The sequence below is a fragment of the Nicotiana tabacum genome, chromosome 6, assembly GCF_000715075.1.
Source record: "Nicotiana tabacum cultivar K326 chromosome 6, ASM71507v2, whole genome shotgun sequence".
Classification (NCBI taxonomy): Eukaryota; Viridiplantae; Streptophyta; class Magnoliopsida; order Solanales; family Solanaceae; genus Nicotiana; species Nicotiana tabacum.
In genome coordinates, this window is record NC_134085.1 from 118,867,758 (window position 1) to 118,880,878 (window position 13,121).

Below are 13,121 nucleotides of genomic sequence, written 5' to 3' on the forward strand. Positions count from 1 at the left end.
TTCACTCCAAAATGGGATGGGCCATATGTTGTACAAGAATCTTACTCAAGTGGGGCATACAAGCTGGTTGATGCAGATGGCATGAGAATCGGCCCTATCAATGGCAAGATTTTGAAAAAGCACTATCCTTGAAGTTGCAACGCTCCTCGACGTACGAGCCTAAACTGCAAGTCATGATGCTCCTTGATGCATGAGCTTAAACTGCACATTGCTATACTCCTGACCCGCATGAGTCTAAACTGTGTACGGCAAAAAAAAGAGTCTGCTAGGTTGAAAACCTCGAAAGAGGCGACCTAGGCAAAAATAAAAATAAAAAAAAACTCATCCCTTTGAACTACGTTATGACTTGATCCTCTTCACCGAGGTACGTAGGCAGCTTAGACTTTGATTCTAAGTTCAGTCGCATGAGTTTTCAAAAAATAAAAGTTTGGCATCATCGGATCATTACATTAATTCTACCTAGTGTAGATGCATATATCTATGAGGAAAATGAGACGATTTGCGTTGAAGTATAAAAGATGTCTTATAGCTTCAATAGTACAAAAGTTGATACATCCAAAAAAATATAGAGACAATAGGAATTAGACATTTTTCTATACAAAAGCCTAAATCATGGAGATGATCGTAAACTAGGCTTTGTTGCTGACATGTCTAAATGCTTTTCCAAGTCTGTATGGTGTCTCCACATTTGATGCCATCCTCAATTGTTGGTTGAAGGTCCCAATCACCATGGGAGCCGCCATTGATGAACTTCAAGACTATTAATAAATCAAGTGCAATAGTTGGTGAAGGGGTGACTCCACATCTTGTATGATACCTCGATATGATATCCGAACTCTTTGAGCTTCTTTGCGAGTCTGCAAAAGAAATAAATGAAGAGATAAGAATTTTGACGCATATAGCCAAGCTACTACATGCAAGACTGTAGAGTCAATTTCAAGAAGAAAAAAATATTTGTAGGGCAACTCAGAGAGCATAGAGCTAGAAAGCAAGCTCGACAGACGACGGGATCAACTTTGGAAAACTACTGCAGTCCATCTTGAAGACATTCTGCTCCTAACATTTCATATGTTGTAGATTTGGATGTCTAGTTTGTAATAACACAAACCATTTGCAATTTGGAGGCCCCGAGCTCAAGATATGATTTTTTCGCCGGAACTACACGAATCTGAAAGTTACTGCAGTTAGGTGGACTTTGAGAAATTTCTGTTTCTAGCTCGGAAAGAGGTTCTGCCACGAAACTCATAGGTGTTGCAGATCTCTGAGGGTACTTTCTGACGGTGCAAACAGATCTCAATTCGGAGTCTCCTAGCTCGAGATATGAATCATTCGACAGGAGTGCGCAAAGCAGAAACAAATGCAAGGCGGACATCAGGAGCGAATTCAAAATAATATCGCGACCAATCTAAAAGGAGTTCTGCCGCGATATTTTCAGCAAGCAGTGCTGTGAAGCTGAAATGACAGATTGCTGCATCGCCTTCAAAGGTTCATTCCGACTTATCCTGTTGCAAGTTTTGATTCTGCAGAACCAAACGGATTGCAGTTTGGACACTCCTAGGTCGAGATACAGTTTTTTTTCAATGCAAGCATGAAATGCTATGAAGTCAAAGTAGCAGAGATGCACCGAGTGCTTGCTCGCCGAAGTTGGAAAGGCCAACTCCAAGCCTGTTCCGCGCCAATCTGCAAGAATCATGAGTTTCGCCACATGCGCGCTTGCATAGAAGAATACAATTGCTCCAACTCCAAGCCTCTTCCGCGCCAATCCGATGAGAGGTGCCACGTTCTCGCTCTTCAATGATGAACTCGGTCTTCATCTTCGGCATTACCATGGATTTCGAAGGTAAGATGCCAAAGGGCCAGACATATCGCAATTCGGATCCACTATACAAAAGAAAGTACACGAGTTTGAAAGTTTACTGCAGTTAGGCCAACTTCAAGAATTTTCTGTTGACAGCTCGAAAGGAGTTTTGCTATGGAAATCATATGAGTTGTAAGACTCTGAGTTTACCTTCTAACAGAGCAAACGGATTTCAATTCCGATTCCCCTAGCTCAAGATACATTGTTTTTCGCTGAAAGTACACGAATCGGAAAGTTTACTGTGGTTAGGCCAACTTCAAAAAATTTTTGTTGACAGTCCGAAAGGAGTTTTGCTATGTATGAGTTGTAAGACTCTGAGTGTAATTTCTAACAGAGCAAACAGACTTCAATTCCGATTCCCCTAGCTCAAGATACATTATTTTTCGCTGAAAGTACGCGACTCGGAAAGTTTACTGCGGTTAGGCCAATTTCAAAAAATTTCTGTTGACAGTCCGAAAGGAGTTTTGCTATGAAAATAATATGAGTTGTAAGCCCCTAAATTTTCTTTCTAACGGAGCAAACGGATTTCAATTCCGATTGCTCTAGCTCAAGATACATTGTTTCTCGCTGAAAGTACGCGAATTGGAAAGTTTACTGCAGTAAGGTCGACTTGGAGAATTTTCTATTGACAGCCTTGAAGGAGTCCTAATATGAAATGCATACATGTTGAAGGTCTCTAAGTTTACTTCCTAACAACATAGACGGATCAAAATTCTGACACTCCTAGCTCGGGATATGATGTTCTACGCTGAAAGTATGCAAACCTGTAAAGTTACTGCAGTTAGAACAAATTTAAGAAACTACTGCAACTAATCCAGAAGGAATTTTGGTCTGAAATCTGACTTAAAGATTAACTTCAGGAATCAGCTTGGACCAACACGGAAGGAATTTCAAGGTGCATGAAGTGAATGACACATGTTGTAATAGAAAATAACTCTGCCACACGTGATCTTCACTACCTCTCTAGCATCATATCATGAAGCTTTTGTTGTGTACTATTTTCTGAACTTGGCGTAGGCTTTCAATACAAATGGACGCACTGCGAAGTCCCTAAAGAACATGTCAGCAAGTCGTCCAGTTAGAAGTCATCAAATACGTGCATTCAGTAAAGAGTCACCTAAATATGTTTGTCACCGAATGGAGTCCATGGCTCGCGTTTGGGAATGGTCATTCGACTAAAGCCTCCATGAGTAGCTGGCTGCAACAAAGAAACCTTCATCTGTTCCAATGCAGTAGAAACTGAACTATAAAAATAAAAACAAAGGAAATTCTTCTAAGAAACATAATTAAAGCAGCGCAGCAACTTTGAACACTATCGGCAAAATAACTTACCATTATGCAGTAAACATAGCCGATCGAGCTCAAGTATTGCGACGCTAAAAAAGTGTAGCAGCGTTTCAAGCCAAAAGATGTGAAATCGAGCTCAAGTATTGCGACGCTAAAAAGTGTAGCAGCGTTTCATTCGGCAATGTCTCCAACAACAGAGCAAAGAATCTGAAAAAGCAACTTTGGTAGTTCAATGACCTTTCTTAGTAGCATCAGGAAGCAGCGATTAACAAACACAGGGTGCAATTCTAACCAACAACACACCAAAAATGGGAATTATACAAAAGTGTAAAGACGGAGAATCGGCCAAGCAAAGAATCCGAGCGTCATATGTTTTAGAAATAAACTGTTTCAGAACTATGATACCAGTTAGTTTTTCTCGATTAACCTCGATATACCTGTATAATTCATCCATGCCATAATTCACAGGAAACTCAAAATTCAATGGGACAGTGCAAATAAAAAAGAAAGTACTTTTATTGCGCTAAGAAAAGAAATATCAATACATGATATCCGTCTAAAAAAAAAGGGAAAGAGGCAGGGGGCCCTAAATAAAAATAAATAAAAAAATCTAAAGCTATGGAAAAGGTTTGAAGCTAAGGATTTTCTGGAGACTCATTTTAACTGCATCTTTCAAGAGGGACAATTTCTCTGCTTCATCATCCGACAACGGAACGTTCGCCTCAATGGTATAAATCTCGCCTTCGGTAACGGTGATTTTCTGTTGACTTTTGGACAGCTTCTCTTATTGTTTATTCAGGAGCACGGTGATCTTATTCTTTTTAGAGGTCAGGGCTGCTAATTGTGTCTCGACACTCGCAAGAGCCACTTGAAGTCTTTCAGCGGACTCATTTGCCTTCCCATATTCCAACTTCACATCATCGAGGCGTTGTTGTGCGTTAGAGAGTGAATCTTGGTGTAATTATTTACTCATCTTGGACGATCTTAAAGCATCATACTCTGTATAAGTCTTGAAGAAAGCTTCAACTGGATCCTCCAAAGTAGAAATATCAATGATATTCTCTCTTTGTATTTCCGTAAGAGTCAAACTAATACTTTCCTCCAACTTCATAAAGCTGTCCGTGGAATCTACAGAGAACTCCTTGATCCACTCGCACAATCCACGCCACATCACAGAAACAAAAGTCGATTTGGCACGACAAATAGTCTCATGCAGCTCTTTGCTTGAAGCACCAGGCTGCAATGGCCATAAGGAAGGCCTGAACGATTTCGGGTGCATGACCTCAGTTGTAGCAGCCGCACCTTCACTCATCACAGCTGGTTGGATAAACTTTCTATGAACCGGAGAAGAAGAATATGGCTTTCTAGGTGGAATTAACTCCACTGAAGAAGCTCCACCCATACCATGATCCTTAGAACCATTTGGTGACTTGTGGGAGCTCTTTGCAGTCATACCAAGATCATCTATGTCGGCAAAGCAATCCTCAATAATGTCACCCCTAAGCTCATCATTTCATAATTCTTGAAGATCTGACTAAAAAGAATATATAGAAGAAGAAAAAGCTGTTAGTATTCAAAAAAAGAAAAAAGAAAAAAAAAGTAAATAAAGTAATAGGAATACAAACAGAAAGAATTCTACTTGTTCTGGTAATTCAGGGAATGCATTGTTAAGCCCGTATCCTCATCCACAAAGGCATCATCCTCAATAATGATGGTATCTAAGATAGCAGTACCGCAACAGTCGTCACCCAACTCCTTCGCCTTCTTGTTCGGACGGTTCCAATGGTGGTCTTCGCTGGATTCACTCTCTATTGGACTGGAAGATGATTTTTCTCTTCACAAAGTGGCACAAGGCTGGTCTCTCTATCACTGCCCTGGTTTGACGAAACTAGGTGCTTCTTCCTTTTGCAAGAGTCGCTGGATACCTTGGGGGTAGTAGTAATTGTCTTCAAGGCCAATGAAAGTCGCCTAACTTTCTTTTTCACCGGTGCATCCACATCCTTCACGACTTTGGACGTGGAAAGGGTCTGGGCTGCTTGCGGAAGATCATTTGACTTCGTCTTAGGCTTGGAAGAAGGAGAAGTTAGCTTTACTTTCAGTCGACTCGGGACCCCTTTGGATCGCACATGCACTTGATCTTGCCTTGGACTTGTCGAAACAATATGAGGGCTCTTTTTTGAAGGATCTAGTCGATGTATTGGCCACCAGTCTATGTACTCACGAGTCACTAAAGGCACATCGTTTATCGGATGTACTGGAACAATGAATTTTGAGAAGGTTCCAAGACGTGTGGATGAATCCCAAAGTTGCACTAGTGCCTGCAACGTACCATCATAGGGCTGCTCCATAAGATCTCCAGGGATGTCTTGGCAAAAACCAAATTGCCTACTAAACCTGTGAGGGCTGTAGGACTCCACGATAAAAGTATCATCATGCCTAAGGGTGAGATAGCTAGAGCGAAGAGATATAAAAAATTCGCTGAACGAATCTGAAAGTTTGCCATTGTCTGTAAAGTGTAACTCTTTGCCACGCAACAATGCCAAATGGTGGAGTTGACGGGCATCATCACGTTGGAACAACCTTCGAGCATCAGAAAGGTTGAAATATTTAGCCATTTTCTCGCATGAAATTTTGCATAAGGGTAAACTTCGGTGCGTGTGATTAGCACGGTGGTAGGTCTCAAAATACTCTACCATCCAGCCATACACATAGTGTATGGGAAAAATTACATCACTTGCAATCAGGTCATTGGAAGTGGAGATCTCCTTCAAGCCACGATATATGCTAGCAAGGACCGGGACAACTAAAGAGAATTTTACTCCATGAGCCATTAAGCTTGCAACTTTGAAAACACTAGCACGAACGTGGTCACCCTTCTTATTTGGAAGCACAAACTTACAGAGCCAACATGCAAGGAAAGCCGCCAAGTTAGTCTCATTTATAAGAGACTCCTCCACATCTATCTCGATAAAGGGGGCATTCTCCTCGTCTATTCGTGGTAAGAAGGTTTTGTCTATACGTCCCGAAGGATTATGATTCTGCCTCGGCTTGGTGGTCCGCACCTTCGACGTCTTTTGCAGAGGCTTAGCATACCTGCTCGGCCCTCTAAACTAGAACCCCACCCAATCACAGACGAAGACCTCATGAAATTCCCCTTTTGCAAGTCTGTGGAACGCTGAAAACAAGTATAAGCAGCTTTCTGGGAGGAATGGCTTCGCTTGATGGTCCATTTATGTCAACTCCTTCGCCGAAGGAACTACTTCGTCATAAAAGGACCCATGCACGGGAAGGACTCCAATGGTTCGCAGGTCCCATAAAGATATAGATAATTCTCCAATGAAGGTAGCAAGTGTGTTGATGGAAGGACGCCAAAGCTCACAAAAGGCCTGAAGCACGTTGTCGTTATAATCATACGTAAACAATGAAGCATATATGGCATCGTAGACCTTCAGATCTTCCAAAAAATTTTTGTGGCGGGGGAGAACATCTTCTACCCACTCCCAGTAGCCGGGTGTGTAGAGAACGTTGCCAAAGCCAGAAGGGGAGACATTCCAAGTGTGGAAGCATCCATCACGATGAGAAAATTTAGACGGCGCGACTTCCCGATGAATTGTGGACCTCAAAATAGGGACCTTTATATTAGTGACCTCGCCCGAAAATTTGCCCATAACATATTTGGCCTCCCTTGTCCACCATTCTGTAAGATGAAGAGATGCGGTAGGCAGCTTTCTAACAAGAGGGAAGGAACCGATCACTGGAGGATGAACTGCCAAAGAGAGAACCTTATCGGACTGATTTTGCTCATCGCTCGTGATTTCAAGATGAGGGTGCGGCTTATTATGGTCATGAAATTGCATCTTGATTGCCGGAAGTCAAGGTTGTATACGCTGCACGAAAGGAATCGAGGAAGAAGATTAAAATTCGTGAAGCATGTGCAAAACTGAAATAAAAAAATCAGATCCTGCAGCTAACTCTAAAAGAAATCATAGAAACCAGCACACGATGAATTGAAGTGTTAGTATTTGGTGTAAAAGTAGTCTCTGAAGTTTAATCTTCAAAGGATCAAGAAGTGCTTGATTTCGGGCTTCCTACGTCAAGATACAAACTATCTAGTGAGCGAGTGCAAATCTGGAGACGCAATATAGCAGGATCTTAACTCTGAATTTCAGAATATTACCTGGATAAATCTATTAGCTTTATGGTCGTGATTTTCAGATATGTCGAAGCTCCACGAGTCTACTTTCCAGTGCCGCAAACCGTTCATGATTTCGGTATCCCTTCAAAAGGTTATTAAGTTTCTCGTGACGACGCGCGATTCTGAAACTATTAGCGAATTCGAAGTAAGAACCTGATTTCGAAGAGATTACCTGAACAAATCTACAAGCTATGTGATCGTGATTTTCGGATATGTCGAGGCTCCGCGAGTCTGCGTTCCAGCTCCACAAACCGTTTAAGATTCAGGTGCTCCTACAACAAGTTATAGATTTTCTCTTGCAAGTTCTCCAAGCTGCCAGGAAAGTTCTGTCACAAAGATAATAAGGAAAGACTCGAAGAGTTGGTGTAAATATAATGCATCGCAATGAGTCCTTATATAGACCTCCGAAGGTAGTCTTTGATTCGTTTCCAACTTGGTTTCATTGAGCTGTCAATCTTTGAGAAGAACTCAAATTTCAGGATTGAGGAGTTTATGTCCTAAAATTTCTGGACAAGAAAAGTTGGGTCCTAAAAGAAGACAAATTGAAAAGAAAAAAAAATACTGCTCTCTCTTGTTCCTAAAAGAAAAGGGAGTTTTCGTTGGCATGATTCCTAAAATATATGGACAGGAAAACCAAGAAAATGGAATGCCAATTGAAAGTTTAAAAATAAAATAAAAGGGCACGGCTTTTCATTTTCCAATTTCAAGTGGAGAACGACTTCCTATAGTATTGATGGGCTCAAGTATGAAGTTATTGGGCTGGAATATCGCAAGGCAAATTCGAAATGCCAAATCAATTCGATCCAAATACTATATGTTGTAAATTCACAAGGTTGTATTTCCAAAATAGGAAAGGGCTTACAAGGAGTCAAGTTTGAGGTTCAGACAAAATAAAAGTTTGTCAATATTAGTACTTCAAGCCTCGCCGTTAAAGTTTGACAAGTCTACAAACCGACGTAACTTGAAGTAGGGGGCATTTGTAAACGATTGAATTTTATTTGAGTTTGAGTCCATTAAATTATTTGGACCACATGATAAATTCAAAGACGTGTCAGCTCAAACAATGATTACGGGCTAGAATAATTGAATTTATTATTTAAATATAATATGTGTATATAGATTTAATTAAGAGCCCGAGTTAATGGGCCTAGTTCATCTTGTTGGACTTCAAATGATAAGCCCAAAATCCATGCCACGTGTCAAATGACATGGCACGCCAGGTCAAATCAAGGGCCACTAAAATCATGCCACGCGCATAAGTGATGTACATGCCAAGTCAAATGTAAGGACCAATCAAATGTCGCCAAATATTCAAATGACATGGTTCAACCAATTATGTGCAAGCTTATCACATAGCTTTAGTGATAGTTTTGATGACTCGAGTTGGCCAATCAAATTGGAGGAAAAAAGATATGTGTTTATCACAAGTTCCCTCCCCTACAACTATAAATAGGGGGTCTCCATAAGGCCAAAGGGACAGGAAAAAGGATAGATATTGAAGCTCTCCTCCACAGTGGTGATTCACAAGTCTTCCGCATAGCAAGAAGTCGTTGTCTCCAAGGGGTGAGCTGCAAGTTTTCCATCCTCCACGTTTGTGATCAAAGCCTAGCTCCGCATTCGTGGTCAAATCCCAACAACAAGTGGTCCATCAATTCAAGAACAAGCGAAGCTCTCGAATTGACGGTCGTGAGGAGAAGAATCAGAGGATTACATCTTTTAAACTTAAGATTGTTCAAAGATTGTAACCCGCGTAAATTATTGAAATACAAACATTTTTTTTTGTCGCTATATTTCTTGTCTTGATTATTATTTTCAGGAATGAAATTTTAGTTGTTACAAGTTAATTCAAATCTGAAAAAATGTCAATTCAAATGCTTAATTTTCTTTTTTAATCACTAATCGAAATAATTTATTTTTTGAGGATTTAAATTATTAATATTAGCGCATAGCATAAAATAAGTATTTAATTATAACTATATTTTTATCTAATTTTTTTTTTCAAATGATAAAAAATTAAACTTTTGCACTTTATGTTTGTCACAGCGTTAGTAAATGACTTTTGCTAATCACTTCTCTCTCTCTTGCTATTATTAAATATTTTCGTAATTATTTTTTCTAATAATATTTTAAAATCTATATTAATATTTATATCTAAGCAAATTATTGACCGATGAATAAAATTAATAGCCATTGGTTCAATCTCACATAGAATACTCATAGAATTTATAGGTTAAATACTGATTTGAATAAAGTACAAAGCAAACTACTTCCTTAATCTTTAATTTTTTTTTATTTACATCATAATTGTTCACCAAAAATTTAGCATGATTATACAATTGTTTTGAGCTAAAAAAAGTTCAATTGTATAAAATTCATATATAAGGTAAAACATATAAATACTTGGTGTTATTTAATTATACTTTAATTTTAAATTCATGTAAGATATAACTTTAATAATTTTAAAGTCTTAAATATAAGGACCTCTTACTCAATTCAAGTAAGGAAATGTATAATAAGTAATAAATCTTATTTAATTTCAAACTCCTCGATTCTAGCTACAAGAATAATCCAATGACTATTTTGTCTAGTGTGAACTCTATTTTAAAAGGATAAATAAGACGAATGTCATTTCGCTAAGGGCTTTCGTGAACAAAATGCTTTTGAAAATTTAAATACTTCAATTAAATTATACATATATGTTCATTTAGATGATGCAAATAAGTGCAATAGGAGGAAGATAAATGTGAAGTTGAAAGAAACTTGAAGATAATCAACTTCGAATTAGATACAATATAACTTACATGAACCTAAACTTCTTTAAATAGATTCATGTAATGAGTTGATAATTGCACTTAAGTGCTTAACTAAGAAAGAAGTTAAAAGAACACCAAAGGATGTGGTGCAGCGGATGGAGCTTCTTTTCCCTTAATCAGAGATCTCAGGTTCGAACCCTAAAATGAAAATATCTTTGATAGAGAGCGCTTTCCCCGAACGGGGCCCTACGCGGCACGAATCCGAATATATAGTCGGGCTTTAATACGAGTACCAGACACCAAACATGATACGAAAAAAAGAAGCTAAAAGGAAGCCTTCGTAGATAATTGAGATTTGAGAATAGGAGTAACGTAAATTTAGAAAGATTCCAATTCTTAGAATAAAAAGATACCCTACGGCACTCTTTTGTTTTTAAAAATAACTTTTAAACCTAAATCTTTTGAGAGTCTAACTTTTACTTGAATTTCACGGTGACTGATATTTGCCATAAAGGAAACCTAAAAAATAAATAATATAACATGTCAGAAATTAACAGACACGGGCTAAACAAACCAAATCCAAATACAATCGCAAAGCAAATTACATTCTGAGGACTTCACAGTTAATTAATAAGGAAAGTCTTAAAGCAAATTAATTGTGATGACTTCGTAATTGGTTCAAATAAGGAAAGTTTTTATCACCAAAATTTTAGCTGATTTTAAAGTCTAAAATATTAAAAAGGAAGAAGTTAAATGACTGTTTTATTCAGTGTAAACTCTATTTTAAAAGGATAAAAAAAGCGAACGATATTTCGCTAAGGGACTTGATACTTTTAATATAATATATAAATAGATATAGATTAACCGGAAATTGAAAGGTAAAAATGCATACTAGAGACCTTAAAACTTTGCTCTGCTTTTTACCTGAGAGCTTTCAGGGAAATCTCTTTTGTTCTCATTGAAAATTAAACTTAAGAAAGTTTCGAGGATAACAGTTTTAATAGTAAAGACTCAAGATATTATAATTCAATGACAGTACAAAAGTTCGAACCTTCATCGTCTCTTACTGCCAAGCTGGGCTTTCTCTACTTTCTTTAAACTATGGGGGGGGGGGGGGGTTGTAAAATCAAATATTTTAAAGCTATATTTCCTCGTTGCTCCTCTTTTATGTGTCACTTAATTAATGCTTCTATTGCCAAAGAAACGAATGGGTTTTCAATCAAATGGCCTCTACCGTGAAGGTATTCAGTACGCAAAGAGCAATTGACAAAGAATGGTCCCGTAAGGACATCATCTACTGGTAATGTTTATGCTATATTTACTTTTTCTATCTGTTAAATTGTTCGTCCAACTCTATTAATAGACATAATTTTTCTATGTTGTTTTAACAAAGCGTTCTTCGAATTTGCAACTCCAATTTCAATCAAACCACCCCAAACTTACACTAAATGATTTCAAATTTGAGACAAAGCTTTCAAATACCAACACAAACAATCCCAAATCACCAATTCAGTCAAATAATACCAAATCAATAGAACCACTTTGTCTTATTCAATATTTTCTTAGGTCTAACAATGGAATTTTGAGCGTTTTATATTAAATAAATTTAAGCATAAATTATCAACATTCAAACGATTTTAATAATTATGGATCATTGCCCTTCTGCTTTCCACCACCACAAAAAATGTCAAGTATTAAATATTAAAAAACTATAGTGCTCAAGTAAAAAACGAAAATATTTTGCTAAGATAGTAAAAAAACAGGGACATTTAGCCAAAATTAGTCCGATTGGGGAATATACCGTGAAGATTTTTGATATTCATCCTTAGGGCTGACAGAATTAGCCCAAGCCCAATCAACTCGCCCAACATTTAATGGGTTGGGCATGAAGATTTTTCCAATGGGCTGTTTTAGGCAGAACTCATACTGACCCGTAAAATTAAATTAGCCCAAATGCAACTCGTTAAGTGCCCAAACTCAACCCGTGCTGTATGTGAGCACGTAATTTTTGCTCGACTAAAAATACTCTTCCAAAATTTACAAAAAATAGATTTTTTCTACTTATTTTAATTTTTATAGAATTTTTAGAAATTTCTTATTAATTGTTGTTTGCATTTAATTGCGTATTTAATATACTAAAATTATAAGAAAATACCACAAAAATATCAAACTTCATGCATTGCATTTTAAATTTTTATTTGCATTTTTAGGATTTAAGTTATTTATTAATTGTATTATTAAACAAAAATAATAAAAAATGGTCATTTTTACATATTTAGCTTTTAGTTTTAAAATTAGTATTTTCCTTTCTTTAGTTTTAAGTTAATTAATTAATCTAATGTTAGAAATAGATAATTAATTTAATTCTACATATTAGATTTGATTTAGGATTTGGTTTAAGTTTTTAATTAATTTTATAGGATTTAAAAATCAAGAAAAAGAAGAAAAGAGCTTGGTTTGATTTCGAATTGGACCACAACCATTTTTTAGTGGCCCAATTGACCTAAAAATTGCCCAAATCACCTAGCCCAACCCCCTACCAGGCCCAGCCTCTCATTCAAGCACCGCTAATTACCAAAATGACCTCGTTTTAGTAACGCCTAAATCTCCACCATTCAACCCTTTTGATCTAACGGCTCTCAACTAACCTCTACACCCCAAATAACTATCCTAAAGAACCCTCCATAACCCCCAAAACTCCCCCCATTCGTTGCATCCCCCTCCCCCAACCAAACCCTAGCCGCCTTAGGATTCCTAAGCCCCTGCCGCCGCCGACCACCGTCCAAACAACCCCAAACCCATACCCTACACTCTCCGACTCCGCCTTAACCCTAATTCCTTACCAATTTCCCCAAAACATCCACCAAACTTCTCCAATTTCAGATTTAAAAAGAAGAAAAAAAAGACCCTAGTTTTCTTTCCTCCTTCGATTTTGGTTGAGTTTCAAGACTCGATTTGACCGAAACTTACGCTAATTGATTGTTCTCAGCGAGAACAACTGATTAGTATCATTTTTGGTCCATTTCGA

General features: G+C 37.8%; 1 long non-coding RNA gene across 1 annotated transcript; it reads right to left on the reverse strand.

Moving 5' to 3' along the window:
• Positions 1 to 3,644: 3,644 nt before the first annotated feature.
• Positions 3,645 to 7,912, reverse strand: LOC107804474 (uncharacterized). The gene is made up of 4 exons (XR_012710150.1): positions 7,513 to 7,912; positions 7,323 to 7,422; positions 4,785 to 7,032; positions 3,645 to 4,679 (listed from the first exon to the last, which is right to left on the reverse strand). It is a non-coding gene; the product is annotated as an uncharacterized LOC107804474 (long non-coding RNA).
• Between the last annotated feature and the right edge of the window lie 5,209 nt (positions 7,913 to 13,121).